Genomic DNA, 15,593 nt, shown 5'->3' with positions numbered 1-15,593 from the left:
GCCTCTCACCCCCCCCCCCCCCATCCCTCCCCCATCCCCCCCTTTCCCCTCCCCTCCTCGGAAGCTGTCTCTGATGCAAGTCATCTCTAAACTTCAAATACTAAAAACAAACACAATCTTTTCTTCACAAGTTTGAGTCTCACTGTGATTATTATCATAAACAAACAAGAGAGCGGAGGACTTATTTTATTTCAAAACAATTTCAAAAAAGAAAACCAAACAGTATCCAGGTTATATATTCTACAGGAGTGCACACATGTTTAATGGAGGCATTTCACTGTACATGACTGCTCCGTTACACTCGCAGCACTGTAACGTGGGTGTGCACCCATGCGTGGTGATGGACGCTCGGCTGGCTGGCTTCCATTCACATACACTATAATGTAGAGCTGAACCACAGGAGGAGGTGGCGTGGAGGAGCGTGGAGGAGGCGTGCAGGAGCGTGGAGGAGGCGTGCAGGAGCGTGTGTGGCAGCTGGGAAGGACAGACGTTATAAAAGTAGCTCTTGGGGGACTGAAGCTTTCGAGCCTTGTTAATTATTGAAGCAACAGCATTTGCTGTTGTGCCTCAGTCAGCAGTGTGTCGCTTCACCCCCCCCCCGCCCCCCCCTCACATATATACATATACTGTAAATACCAACAAGATGTTCTTTTGTTTGTCCTGTGTGTGTGTGTGTGTGTGTGTGTGTGTGTGTGTGTGTGTGTGAAAAGTAACGATGAATGGAAACACTGTTGTTTACAGTCAATTGGATGTCAATAGGGAAATTCGGTTTCCACCAGCCGTTGTGTAAAGGCACATTGATTACGTCCTCTGGCTGGTGTGTTTTGACTGATTCTGTTACAAAAGAGTCGATAGATCAATAAGTGATTTTTAGCAACTAAACATAACAATACAAGCAGATGGATTTCAGCAGCAAAGAGTGAAGAGAAAGTTGGACATGGCATGCAGCCTAGAACAAAGATCTTTTTGAATGTCAGCTTGTATCTTTTATTTATTTTTTTAATCGTATTTCTTTTTCAGAAGTGAATAAAACCGTCATTTCTGCCGGCTGAATATCTTCCTGCAGCCGTGGACAGCCTGACGGCCACAACCTCATCTCGGTCTGGTTCTGCGGTGCAGCGTGTTCTGGGATCTTTTCTTAGCCCTGTCCACCGGCGCCTCGGGCGGATCTTACTCAGGTGGAAAATGGAGGTTAGACCTAACTGGACAGAGCACACGAGGAGAGGAGAGAGGAGCGAGGAGAGAGGAGAGAGGAGCGGGGTGGTGGTGGGGGGAGGTGTGAGAGGAGAGGGGGCACACACCTTTTGTCTGCTTATAGCTGATGTTGGTGATTCTTGGTGGAAGTAGGTCACAGGTGGGTCAGCTTCCCCACTTCAGGAAGAGTCCATCCAGTCGGCATTATTAAGCGTTATGATCCCTGTGGGTGAGATGTGGAGGGGAGGAGGTCAGTACGTCATCCGTGGGATGTGATTGGATACCAGCAGGTGTATACGTTCATCCTCAGGCGGTGCCGGCTGCTGGACCAGATCACGTGTTGTCCCGTCGTTTCCTCATCCATCACCTCTCCACATTCAGACTCTGGGTCTTCACCAGCTGAAGCTCATTCCTGTGTTGGCAGATGTCGTAAACCAAAAGGGCTTCAGCATAATTTGCTGGTGACAGCAGGACTGTCTTTGAGTGCGTGACGAGGAAGGACAGATGGATTCACCGTCTTACCTGCGTCTCTTATTTCCGCTGCTGAAGACGTGCTGTAATCATGGAAGCAGGCGTTCCCTTTTCCAGGTGGCACTTAATGCGATGAGTGTGTATTTTCAGGGCTAAATTGTGGCACATCGCCGGGTATGAAAGTGGCTGTTTGAATACAGAGTGGGTTGTAATATCCTCCTCTATCATTATCTCCCTCTCCGAGACCGACACGTGTAACACTCAGCAAAACAACGGAGAACTTTGAATGAATCCACGCTATCGATCGCCTCGAGCCTTGAAACTAAATCCGGTTGTTTAGATTATTGATATTTATTATAAGATGTTTTTCCCATAAATAAGCAAAAAGTGAAATAGCCACGTTTTGGGCTACCTGGGCATGAAAGTTACACGTTTTGAAAGCCTGAAACTTACACGCACGTAAATGCCATGTAACACGGGATCATGTGACCAAGGTCCCAACAGAGGCAGTAAAACAACCATGTGCTTATTTTGCAACCACAACCACATGTTTTATTTATGAGGTTCATTTTCCTGTAAATCACATGGCTGTATGTATGCGGTTGGTTTCATTTTCATCCACTACAGGAAAAATGTGTAACTTTCACGCCTAGACTGTGAAAAGCGTGACTATTTCACATTTTGCTGTGATACTCCACTCTGCACTTTCACCTAAAGGTTAGCTTAGCATAGCTTAGCTTAAAGACAAAGTGACAAGGTTACAAAATCCACCTGCCAGGAGTCTGAGTCAGGTGATATTACATTTGTTTGATCTGAACAAACACTAAAGTGTAAAAATGATTCTTTAGCTGATAATTTCTTATGATGTATTTGAATTCGAGCTAATTTTACCCACATGTATAATATATATGTGTGTCTCCCCTGGTCAGAAAAATAATATAACGTTCCATAAGTCACAATAAAAGATGGAGTTTATGGAGCAAACAGCAGATGAGGTGGCCAGATAAGAAGATTCTGTCAACACATCCATATCTACTTACAGTGTGAAACTGATGGAGACAAAAACAGATTCCTTGTCTCCCCGGATGACCTTGGTGGCAGCCGAGCAGCGACTCGAGGGCAGAAACCCAAATAACCCAGCCATGAAAATAAAAATCAATGCAGGAAGCAGATCTGTTGCCAGAAGGTAGTCCTCCAAGGTCAACAGCCCCGGCTGGCTGGCGATCACATCCAGCTTTCCACCCGGTCACACAGATGTAGACAACAGACATGGGAAGAAAAAAAAAACAATATTCACTCCAAGTCAGATCAGCAGTTAACTTGTTCCTGGAAAGAAGAAGTGGGAATCGGTTTACCGCTCATGTTTGGACAGAAATAACCCAGTGAGATGCATGTCGCCTGTTTGTTGTTGTTCTATCACAGCTGAATACTTCAACTAACTCGTCCACTGGTGCTAAAAAAGTCACACAAGGCTGGTTAGAGAGTCTAAATGAAGAAGTAGCTCTTGTCGTCAATGTTTATTGGGTGTCTTTACTGAATGCATTACATTTTAACGTCACATTTTTTTTCTGTCTTTATGTCTTCCAGTGTGCTGCACTACACTAAAATATACAATTAAATATAATTGCATTGCTATATGTACTAGAATAGGAACCATAACCGTTATAGCAGAAATAACAGGCTTGTTTTGGTCATGAATATTTTTCAGTGTTGAAGTCAGAAGCAACTAACCAAAAGTTGCATGCAGCGTTGAAGAGAGGAAGCTGGATCTACTCAGTTATGTGTATATTTGAAAATGAATTATCCACTGATGTGAGACGTCACTAAACAAGGTTACGTTCCTAATCCTGCAGGTTTATACCTGTCACACAACAGATTAGCACCGTTTACACAAGCGGGGCTGTGTCCAAAATAACCTCCTCGTTTGCTTTGTATTTTTCTCTGAAGTCAGAGTGGGTGATTTATGCATTTTATCAAAACATTTTAAGTGTCTCAAGACTTAATTTGCAGCTACAATAAAGTATGATCGAATGAAGGAATAAATGAGGGAGTGGTTTCAGACACAATTTATGCCTTTTTAAAGACACGTATTTGGACCAGATGGATGACGTGTCACTTCCTCCCGCAGTACAAAAGCCTCATTGTTGTACAGTTGGAAGGTGCCATCTTGTGCTGGTGATGCCATTTGCAACAGTAACGTGGTATCAAGGTCTTAAAACAGCACCAATCAACTGACCTTCCTCACAGCTGACACTGATAGTTCCTTTACCCACAACAACTGATGAGCAAGTTTCATTGGTTTCCATCTGGGCTCATCAGCTTATAGGTTTGCATCCAGTACAAAACAACAAGGCAGAGATGAAGCAAAAAGCAAAATACAAAAAAAAGGCCGCGGTCAAAACGAATCAAAATGAAAGAAAACAGTATAAAAAAAACAACAGGAAATGACACCAGAACCGATGAGCTTGAGACAACGAACTGGCACCAGAAGTATGCAGACTATTTACACAAGAGGGTGGGCAGACAATTGGACACAGGTGGAAACAATCAGGGCAGAGGCATGTAATCACACGCATGAAGTCAAGACACCAGAAACGAAGCGGCGAGGACGAGAAACCAAAACACGACAGTAAATAAAGTAAACTGACAGAAAACTGCAGACTTTGTTGGCCGTGTTCCCAAACTCACGATTCATCCAGTTCACAAGAGGCTCCAAGTAGATTTTCTGCAGACTTCCAGACAGTCGGCTTGGGCTGCATGAACACTTCACATTACAAATGGGTAAAACTATTACTGTATCAAAACTTAACTTGAATAATGTAGGCTAGAAATATTATTCAACCACAGTCGACATCCTCCTCCCTTCTTGCTATCTGTCACCTTTTTTTTTTTCTTCCAAAGCAACTGGTTTTGGTTTAAAAAAAAAAAAAATACAGACAGGCCAGCACGTTTCCCCCCCAGAATGATATACTGGTGCAGCTACTATTCTCAGTGTGGTTCTGGTTATGTGAGACTAACAGTCGGGCTAAATAACATCTTAAAACTGACAAGCCTCTAACTGTGGGAGAATGATTTTCTCTATAATTTCTCTTTGGCTTAAACTGCATTACAGTAATCTTGATTTATCATTTTGTTTTGTTGTTCTGTCTGGAACGATGAATCCTGAAGCAGTTTTATTGATGCTGAAACAGAAGTTTTTCATTTGGTTGAATTGGCATCAGTTCTAGCAGTTAAACAATATTACGTTCTGCTTTAATCACCTGCCTCGCTTAACCCATCATTTCTCGGAGCAATTAACTCAGCAGCCCGACGCCCTCTCAGAGGAAACCTCGGGAAGACTCTTAAAACTGAGCGACAGAAATCTTCAGTCACTAATTATCTCAGTCATTATTGAAGGTCAGGTTAAGGTCACACTAGTAATTTGTTGGGGGTTAAAGTAAAGAAACGGAATAGTAAAGGTTAAGATGGGATTTAGAGGATGGACGGAGCAGTCTGAAGGAAATAATGGATTTATTGGGATTCGAGTCTCGAGTAGCTTTCGGGATAAATCTTTGGGAACTTTCATCTGAAGAGGATTTTCAACATAATTCCTTACTTACTTGCAGGCAAAAATACACTCTAGAAATCCTGTTTGGTCTTCAGGTACAGGTGTTTCACGTCTTATAAAGCGCTGTATGTTGACATGTTTGTCACGCCACTAAAACGTGTGCCAATCCTGCCGTAGCTTACAGAACAGAATGGACATTTTCGACAAGCGCGTGAGCAAGGCAGAGATAATAAAACCACTTAATGCGAAAATTCTTTAGAGTAGCTTAACAGGCACGGAGCCTGACAGAGCTTTATTACTGCCATTCATATTATCGCTCAGAAAGGGAATTCCAATTTAAAAGTCTGCTCCAATTTGGTTGTTTGGTTTGTCAGATGTTCTGCGCATAAGGTCAGAGCGAGACAGTGAGTGAGTGTTAAACACAGTGATGAAGCTCGTGCAGCACTGGAGGGGTCACAGCTGTCAGAGCAGCAGAGAGGACCTTTTCTCTGCAGAGACTTAGTCTCTCTTCAAATAGCTCTTCTCCGGGAAAAATGTTCTTTCTCCTTCAGAGAGAGGAGCGAGGAGAATTTGTATGAGATTTACACAGTAATGTTTTTTGTTTTTATTTGCATCAACCATAATCTGTAATTCTAACAGTAGAATAGTAGATCTAAGCTTCATTGGTTGTTTTTTTTTCACATACAATTCAACCTCATTTGTGGCTGAGAGGCGGACAGCTCACAGAGGTCCAGTGCAGCTCCGTGCAGCACATGAGCACTCAGCTCCTTTCAGCCAGCTCAGTCCCTTAATTACTTTTCAAAGGTCAAGACAGGCAGCCCTGAATATGCTTTGCTTATCTACCGGCATCTTTGGATGCTGCACAGGTGAGCACTCTGCAGCTGACAATCAATCACGGGCCACCTGGGACGGGCTCCCGAGTTCCTGCCCGCCACGTCACCGGCACAAAGCACGATGCCACGGCGGTGACGGAGCGAGGGGAGGCGCCGCTTCTCTGTGCAGTTTCTCCTGCACAGTAAATATCCTGATTTATATCAGTGTGTTGTCACTTGAAGGACATTATATTCACCAATCAGGTGACATCAGACAGATATATGATGATGGGCAGGCATTAGCAGGACAGTGTCAGCAACTGTGCCTTGTAGTTTTATAATAAATCCCAATCTTAAAAACACTCACACGGGTGTTTGCAGTCGCTTGATGTTTCACAGGCTCCACTTCCCCGTAGCTGCATTTTCAAAGCTGAATACAAAGCAAAACCATTTTCATTACCAGGACCGGAGCACGGCTCAGTGGACGCCATTATCAGTTATTCTGTCTTGACTGTTGTCTGGTCCACCGCTCTGCCCCGGACTCAACCACTATTAGAGAGTTCGCGTTGACATTTTGTCCAGATATTCGCAGTTCAAAGAGAATATGTCATCCTGACTTTGGTACTTCTGTGACTCCTCTGACACCAGCAGCAGATCAAACTTTTTCTCCCATCGTCCGAAATATAGATATTTCTGCACGATGGATTGGCACAGATGTTTGTACGAACATTCATGGTCCCCAGAGGATGAGCCCTGGTGTTTAACGGATCTTTGCTCCATCACAACCATGAGGTTAAAATGCCTTAATAACTGTCTGATAGATTAAAATGAAACCTGAAAAAAAAGTTGATCCTGCTGCATCTCAGACTTGTTTAAATGCACAACCTCAAAACAACTAATTTGCTACGTCGAAGCTCAAACACATGCAAATTCAATTCAAGTAAAAAAAAATTATGTTAAACTTGACTCAAAATAAATGCAGCTCAGTCATTTGGTATTTTAATCAAGCGTCGTGACCTCCATCAAACTGCACATCAAATGAAAAGAGAGCTGGCAGATATAAAAATGTGTGCCGTTTTTAGGGGGTTCATTCATTTAATGTATTAGTGCGCTAAGAAGTTTATAGGAAGTGGACAGGCAATCAGTCACATGGCGACAAGGTAATATCCAATGCACTGAGGGCTCCTGGTGGACAGACGTGCGAGAAAATAAGTTTTATTTCTGAACACCACCGTCCTGCAATCGCAGCGTGTCGAGGCTCATTGTGTCTTTTTTATTTCATTAGCAGCTGTTACAGGACGGTAAAGTCGACCCCCTACGTTTGATACAGATGCTTTAGGTCTAACATTCGTTGTTTTCTTTTTTTAATACTGTAAACGTGGTGCAACGGAGCAGCGTGTGATGCGTTAACAGACAATATGATGCAAAGGTCGGAGTCTCTGTCAGCAGTTAAGGTCACGTCTCCGGAGAGTTGTTTTCCAACTAGACAGAATGAACAATAGCTCTTCGGGGGCATGTAATCGTGACTCAGTGCTGTGTGTGGACGCCGTCCTCGCTGCATGTAAATGTGAATGCCTCCGTCACCCTGACTGACATTCTGATTCAGCAGGACCTCTGCACTGCGTGGGACGATGCAGTCAAACCCACACGTCACAGTTACAGTCCCGTTTTTTGCTTCAGTTGAGTGGATTTATATGTAAAACCACTACGATTTATATGCACATATTTTATGACAAGCTCATTTTTGCTAAATGAACAGACTCATTAGGTGACTAAGTGTGGTGTCACTACTGAATACTGATTGAATAAACCTTTCATTTAAAACGATAAATGACTGCAGAAACTTTTAAAGTAAAGTGGCACAAACTTTGAAAGACTGCTGAATGTTTGAAACACAGCAGAAAGTAAAGTGATACTAAATCCGGCCGTGTCCTTATTATCCTGTCCAAAATGAAGATATTTGAAAAGTAAATTAGGAAGTTAAAAATTCTACAATATCCTTGAAAAGTGGCAGAAGAATTGGATGTGCAGTCGGCTGCAGCTATAAATTCACTCATTAAAGTACATAATGTGAGCAAGATAAAGGACGCCACCTCTCATTTGCCCCGAATTCCCCCTGGACATAAAGAAGCTATATATAAAGTGAAGCTGAAGCACACTGTCTGTCTGTCTGAATGCATGTGCAGGGAGACTCACAGAGGGTTAACTGACCTGACTGCTGGACTATGATTCACACTCTGCTGGGTTAAAGACTACATGCAACTGAGCAGAACTGGCCCTCGGGGCCGGAGACGCCCACAGTGCACAGCTTGTGTGTGCATTTGTACGTTGGTGCACATGCTTATTCAATGCAACATTTGCATGTGTCACATTTTTTTGACGAGATTCTTTCCACTGGTCTCTAATGTAAAACTCAGTCCACTGACCAAACTGGAATATTCCCAGGATATAAACTTTATTCTTTTCTGATGAGCACACACTTATTGTTCTCCCCGGAGTGATGAGCTCGTACCTGTATGTAGACCAGCGTTCAGGAGCAGCCTCGTGCAAAGGATTGTGGGTCAGAACCGCCAGAGAAGCATGCTGGCCTGTAGACTGAAAAATAAGACCGGCTGCAGTAGGAACATCCTGGTACTTTTGGCATCCTGCATTTAACATAGTATGGACCGGGACGTACTAAATCTTTTTAATAGTATGGTAGTGTGGATACTGGAAGGCAGGATTGAGTTGCCTGCTGCTATCAGAGAGGAGCTGGAGAGTCAATCCCAATGTTAGATCATGTCAAAATGAAAGGGATAATCAATGAATGTATTAAAAGGAAAAAGAAATAAAGTCCTATTCAGAGAATATGAGACATTAAAATGAACAGAAAGAAAAGAGATACGAGAGAAGCCGAGCGGGAAGAGTAATTTACGGTCTCGGTGCGGCTCAGACATCCATTCGGACGGCCGTAACGAATGGTTGGTCCCTGGCAGTGACGCTCGGCTTGAGCTCGGGCTGATTGAGCTGTGATCACTCCAGCGATGCAACACGAACCTCAGCGGACGACATCTGAACACCACCGTGGTGAAGTGTCTCGCTGTCCCGCTGCTTTCTGTGTTTGTCTGTCTGCACCTGCTCCAGTATTACTGTTTCCGTCTGTGTGGATTAAGGTGTCTGTCTCTGTTTAAGTGCACGCTGTCCAGCTCCAAGGCGTGGCCCTCCAGCGACTCCGTTCACTTCCTTCCCTTCTGAGGTGCTGATTCTGACGGTTGCCATCTTTCTTCCTCTCCCGACTGTACATGATACCGAAGGTCAGGTTCCCTCGACTCCGTCCTCCTCGCACACCGACCGCTAACCTCTATTTATCTTCATTGATAGAAGTTAGTTAATCCCATAAACAGCGTATCATACAAAATGTAAGCGTTTTCCTGTTCAGTAGTCTTGAGATTTAAAGCCGAGACAAGAGATTTTCTTTTGGAGCCAGCCCCTGGTGGCCTTCAGTAGTATTACACTTTAAGGCACTTCTGCATTGGCTTCACTTCTCAGACCCAGAGAGTATAAAGGTTTTTATTTACAGTCTTTGCTACATACAAAGTGTGATAGACAGATTTTTTTGTGACCTTTCACCTTTGAAGCAACATCAACCCTCCTGGGTAGTTTGCTCTCAGCATCTTGGAGAACTTGCCACAGTTCTGTGGATTAATTATTAACAAGTAATTCATTATCTAATTGGGCTGTCTCTGCTGCTTCTGTCTGAAAAACGTTGCCGTAGAAAATTGTCCAGAAGCTGATCTTAAAGTTGCTTTAAGACTCGTTGACTTCCAGAAATAATGTCTCTTAAAAACGACTTGTTCTTGTTTAATATTCAAAAATGTTTCATTAGCTTTTGCCACCAAGTGCTAACGCAGCATCTGTGTCAAATGGAAGTGACATTGGTGGGCCGGATGCTTCACTTGCTGTTGATTCATTTGGGCAAAAAAAAAAAATTCAAATTAGTAAACAACATAAATCCCCTCCACCAAAAAAAAACCTGTCCATCATGATGTCGGCGGGGAGAAGTTATATATTTCTACTTAAAAATTTAATGTTGCCACAATCGTACTCCTCGCAGCCGAGGAAATGAAGCATTTCAAATATTTTGAAGCTCATGATGTTCCTTCAGCTCCCGCTGGATTCGGACATAAATGTCAAGAACTATCTTTCATCCTGTTCAGTGGCATTCGGTGTCGGAGCGTTGGGAGAGGAGCGAGCCAAAGGTTGGAGCCGGCACCTTCCTCTCCGGAGTCGCCCTGCCTCTTGTTTTATTTGTGTAATATGTGTTTTGGCCTTGGTCCAGAGCAGGGAAGTGCAGCAATAATACGATTATGAATGAGGCCAAACTTCATCACCTGTCTGCTGCAGTGCCAGGGGAGATGAATTGATGAGGTGATTTATGGTTTGATATGACACAGGGAGCACGGTTGTATTTGAGAAAATGATATTAATCCAGTTTATTAGGGAGATGAAAGAATATTGTGCATGCTAGACTTGTTTTTGTTTCTGCTGCAAGAATATTATGAAGAGAGAAAGAGAGGAATTGTTATGTTTTATATTCTACAGTCGCCACAAGCTTTTTATTTTACCCCCAAAACAATTAACCGGATAATTAGTTTTGTTTGTTTTGTGAATTCTGGTCTTTGCTTTTTGGCAAAAAGGATTTATTGTAGGAAACACTGAAAACAGCAGCTATAATTTAGGAGAATCCCAGTGATGTATTTAAAGTAATCAACACGATGAATTATGTGGGAAAAATGCTTTAGAAATTACTAACTTCCAAGACTCATTGATAATAAGAGAAACTCTCAGTAAGGACATAAATCCTTATATTATATTACATATCCCAAAATGTTAAATTTAAAAAAAGTATGAGTCAATGAATGCAATGAGCTCAAAATAAACAGCAGGCTGATGAATGATGTTCCTCATGACTCATTTAGATGTTTTTAATAGTTTGAGAAAGAATGGAGGTCTATGGCTCAGACGAATAAGCTCATCGGTTTCAGTCTGCTCATGGTCTCTCTTTTTTTTTTTTTACAATAATTATAATACCAATGAAATCCAAACCCTGTTTCCATTATCTAATTGTACCAACTGTCAGGAGGTTTTTGTTTCACAATCAAAAGTTACGCCATCAGAGGAATTTAAATGATTGTACAACCTCATAAAAATGAAAACGTGGAGCCTTCAGAAGACCAAACCATCATTCCCTCTTTGTGTGTGTGTCCCTGTTGCATGTGTCTGCATGTGTTTGTTCCTCCTCTGTGTACCTTCCAGTGGCTCCATACAGTAAGTAAATACAACGATCTGCCAAAAACAATTACCTGATTTTAAGATCCTACTCATCCACCGAGCTGACTTTGCCTTTGAGGAGAAAAGAAGCTGACATTCGGATTTGCATCCGAGCAGGGTTCTTTGCTGGTGGAGTGGAAGGGAACAGCAATCCCTCGCCCCCTCCACCCCCCTCCGCCCCCTCCACCCCCTCACCACCCCACCCCACCCCTGTCAGAGCGAGGCTTGTGTTTGTGTGCGTGTCAGGACCGATTGGTGCGTTGTGGCTCTGAGGAATGCACAATGTTTCCTCTATTTAAGCGTTAGACTGCGTGGCTTCGCTGGGAGAAGGGGTGGAGAGATAAATAGGAGTGGAAAGGTGGGAACGAGAAAGACTACCGGGGAAGAAGAAATAAAAGAAATGTTAACATTCACACAGAGAGAAGGAGGCAAAGACAAAACAAGGAGATAAACAGGTGAGAAGAATGTCCTTCATCAAAACACACGATTGTATTTGTGAACATCCTCTTTTTTCACCACCAGCGTTTTCCTCCGTAAATAAATAGCTCCATCACATACAGCAAAACTGCATGAAGCTATGAGAACGCGTGGCGTTGTTGTGTGCTTTGAAGAATATGGTTCTCTACGCGTTCATTTAGGAGCCAGTCTGCTCCAGCATGATATGTCACTCGTTACCAGGTTACTGCTGGTGTTATTTTATACCTTTTAAAGGCCTCATTAATATTCTAATATGGCAACAAGATGGTTTCACTTGAGTCTATTTCTACCTGTGCTGCTGTAAAAATGCTCACAGGATGTTTGAGTATTAAACACAACACTGTTGAATTGTCACAATTCAATCTGGCCAAGTTGTAAAAATGCAATTTTTTGGGAAGGTGTTGTTGATTAATTTGTGATTGAGTAGGACGGTGTGCTTTTCTTTGAGCTGCACTACCACCTCAGCAGTAGGACCGATCTCTCTCGCCCTTAATCACTTTTCTACCTCAAAACACCACATTCTTTTCTTCTGGTCATTCATTTTGTGGGAGTTCACGCTTGCCCACTGCAGCAAAAAAAATAAAAAATAAAAAATCAATACAGTCCAAGCTGAGCTCAGTGGGTGGACAGAAAATGGCTGTTTGGTTCTCACTGACCATGAATGACGGTGGAGAAGAGAGTCAGCTCTGCAGTCAAAATTCACCTCTGTTGTTTATCTTTTCAAAAAGATTTAAGTGGCTGAAATCCACCTAATCCTCACCACAAAGCTACCGACCAACCAAGAGGAGGATGAAACCTGTCATTAGTGGCAGAAGCAGAGTGAGATGCACAGCTCAGCTTGTGCAGCCAATTATCTCTAAAGCTCTTTCTCCGGAAACAACAGTCACCGAAGATTTCACGGTAAATGTTCAGAAACAGCTGCAGATAAAGAACGAGGCAAATCAGCAAAAACATCATTTTAACAGCTCACTCCCATTAGTAGATCCCCGAATTGCATGTTAGTATTTAGCTGTGGAACATGCTCTCAGGGAGTGTGACCTCTGTCGGAGTGAAGCCCAGTGGTGAGTGTGCTGTGTCGTAATGAGAGCTGGCTGTGGGATGAGGATGAGGAGAAGGAAGATCAGAACACAGCGTCTCAGAAGACCGACCCAGGCACACTGAGTAGGATAAAGAAAATATCTCTGGCTCCGCGATGACGGAGAGTTCTGTGTGTTTGTTAAAAGAGCTCAAACAGGTCCTCTTTAAGGACTGTTGTGGTAAAGGATCAATCATTTCATCTACAAGATCAATCATTTGATCTACAAGTTCCTGCTCTTCATTATGATGCTTTTTTTTTTGCTTCACTCTTTTTTACGTCATTGCAAATTGTCTTTAAGTTTTGAACTGCTGGACAGATTTGTTCATTAAATGATGAACTAAGGATGTAGCTGGTACAATAATCAATATAGAAAATAAATGTTAAAACATTTTAAAACAAATTAAAGTCATGGGAATAATGGGGGATATTTAAATTATGTAACACCTAATACAAGACTCAAAGTGAAGATTTCAGTTCTATTTATCAGCTGATGAGCAAAGCAATAAAAAAAAAAAAAAAAGAGATTTATTAGAGAAAGTCCTAATAAACTGTTTTCATATTATTATATACAACATTTAAAACAAAACATACTGTCAGGCAAAGTGATGGTTGAGGTTTATTGTGCTTGCCTGACAAAAGTGCAGATTAGTGGCAAACATTTTATTACAAAAAGGAAAAACAAACAACAAAGCTAATAAGCTCATTTGCAGGCTAATTGATGACGTAAGAGACAAATTAAATGTAGTTTTCTAAATCCAAGGTTGTAATTCATTTTCCCAATACAGAAAAAAACATATAAAAACATATATTTACCCAATGTCGAACAATAAAAGCTCAAATAATACAAAAAATATCATTAATTATTATTAACCGTTTAAAATACTTAAGTCACGTGACTGTTACGTCATCTCACTGCACCCCTTCGCTCCAATTTAACAGCTGATTGGACTGCGCTGCTGTTTTGTTTCAGAAAACCCGGAAACATTCACACAGGTAAGAAGACCAGCTGTAAATGTCACGTGCTGCAGGAATGAAAGCTTCACACAGCTTACCAGACAGACCAAAAATAAAGTTGGACTTTCTGTTGCTGTTGTAATAAGAGTGGAAATAGGTGAATTTTATTGCTGTACATTTTTATATTTAAATGTTTACCTACTTTACTTTTTTTTTTTTTTTTTTTTTTTTTTTTTTAACTTTATATGTATTGGCAAAAAAAACCCAACATGCTCCCAAACTTTGAAAGAGATTTTATCCAGATGAAATGTTCAATATGTAAAGCTTCATTGTGCACAAAAACCCAATACCTTAAGTGGTTGTAGCTGCAGGTTGATTGCCTTTATTTAACATTTTTGGATTTTGTGCTTTCATCAAAAAAGATAATTAATCACAATCAACTTATTTCCTCTCGTCAACTCTCCTTACTAACTACAATGTGCGCTCATTAGTGTGTCACTCTTAAAACTATATATCCTGCTCAAGTGATTTCAGATATTTTGCTCTCGCTGTCTTTTTTTTAAATTTAATTTTATCTTTTTTTTATAAAGAGTATTGGGACAATTTTAGTTTTGACCAGAAATGACCCCTTCCCCATTTCCTCAATTGCTCTTTATCGGCTACAGCAGGTAATAGGAAGGCGGCGGAACGAGCGAGCGTCAAGGTTGGCATCAGTGCCGTGTCGGGACCCTTTATTGCAGCAGACAGGCTATTTAGATGTGCCCCTCAACCCAACCTGATCTGTGATTGGTTAGGACTGGCTCGGTGGGCCGTCCTCCTCTGGCTGTCACCGAGAGGACAACATCCTCCTCAGAAACTACAAACGCCCCAAGTGAGAGAAGTAGTGGGATGCAGGAGTGAGGTGCACCCTGGGAGGAGGAGAAATCAGAACATGTGGTTTTTTTTTTAAGGATAATAATATGATCATATAAATAATAATGATAAGCTGTAGTTGCTGCGTAATTTTTTTTTAACACATTTCACAGAGAGAAACTTGCAATGAAAGCACAAAACCGCTTTATTTTTGCTCTTCTCAGGCAGACTCTAATATACAAGATAAAATATAGGAGACTCAAATAAGATAATGAGGAGAGTCATCAGAACAACGATTAATCAGAATATTGTGGTTTTGGATGGATGATGTTTATTGAAAACAGAAGAAAACTAAGAATAGATCCCTGAGGGACACCAGAGCTTTTAAAGGAAACCGACCTCGACTGTTGCAACACATATTTTGTTGTTTAAGTTGAGGAATTTGTCATTTGAGAAGAATCCAGCAGTCAAATAGAATTAGATTAAATAAACTAACAAAAAGTAGCAGGAACATTTGCTGAAACTGACAAAGGTTTGGAATGGTGGACACTTTGCAAAGTCAAAGGTCACCGTCTTGGCTGCTTTAAAAGGAGGGACCACCGACGTGAAGGATGTTAATGTTTCTCTAAATACCATCATACCGCTGCTGCATAGAAGGCATCAGTGTGTTTAAACGGAGGGCATGAAAACATGTTCATTTCTGGGTAAAATAATTCAAACTGGCAGATATGTTGGCGGATGATACGTTCAAATGCTGCAGTTATTTCCGGTAAGTATAGAAACAGCAGTGTGTGCGTTTTGTGACGACGCTTAACCTGTTGAAATTCAAGTAGGACACATGGAAGATTAGGGCACTATTTGTTTGTGTACTAAGGGAAGTATACGTCATTGGGAACAC

This window comes from Embiotoca jacksoni, unplaced genomic scaffold (genome assembly GCF_022577435.1).
Source record: "Embiotoca jacksoni isolate LCO1_2020_lvr unplaced genomic scaffold, fEmbJac1.0.p SCAF_36, whole genome shotgun sequence".
Lineage (NCBI taxonomy): Eukaryota > Metazoa > Chordata > Actinopteri > Embiotocidae > Embiotoca > Embiotoca jacksoni.
This window is presented reverse-complemented; position numbering follows the sequence as displayed.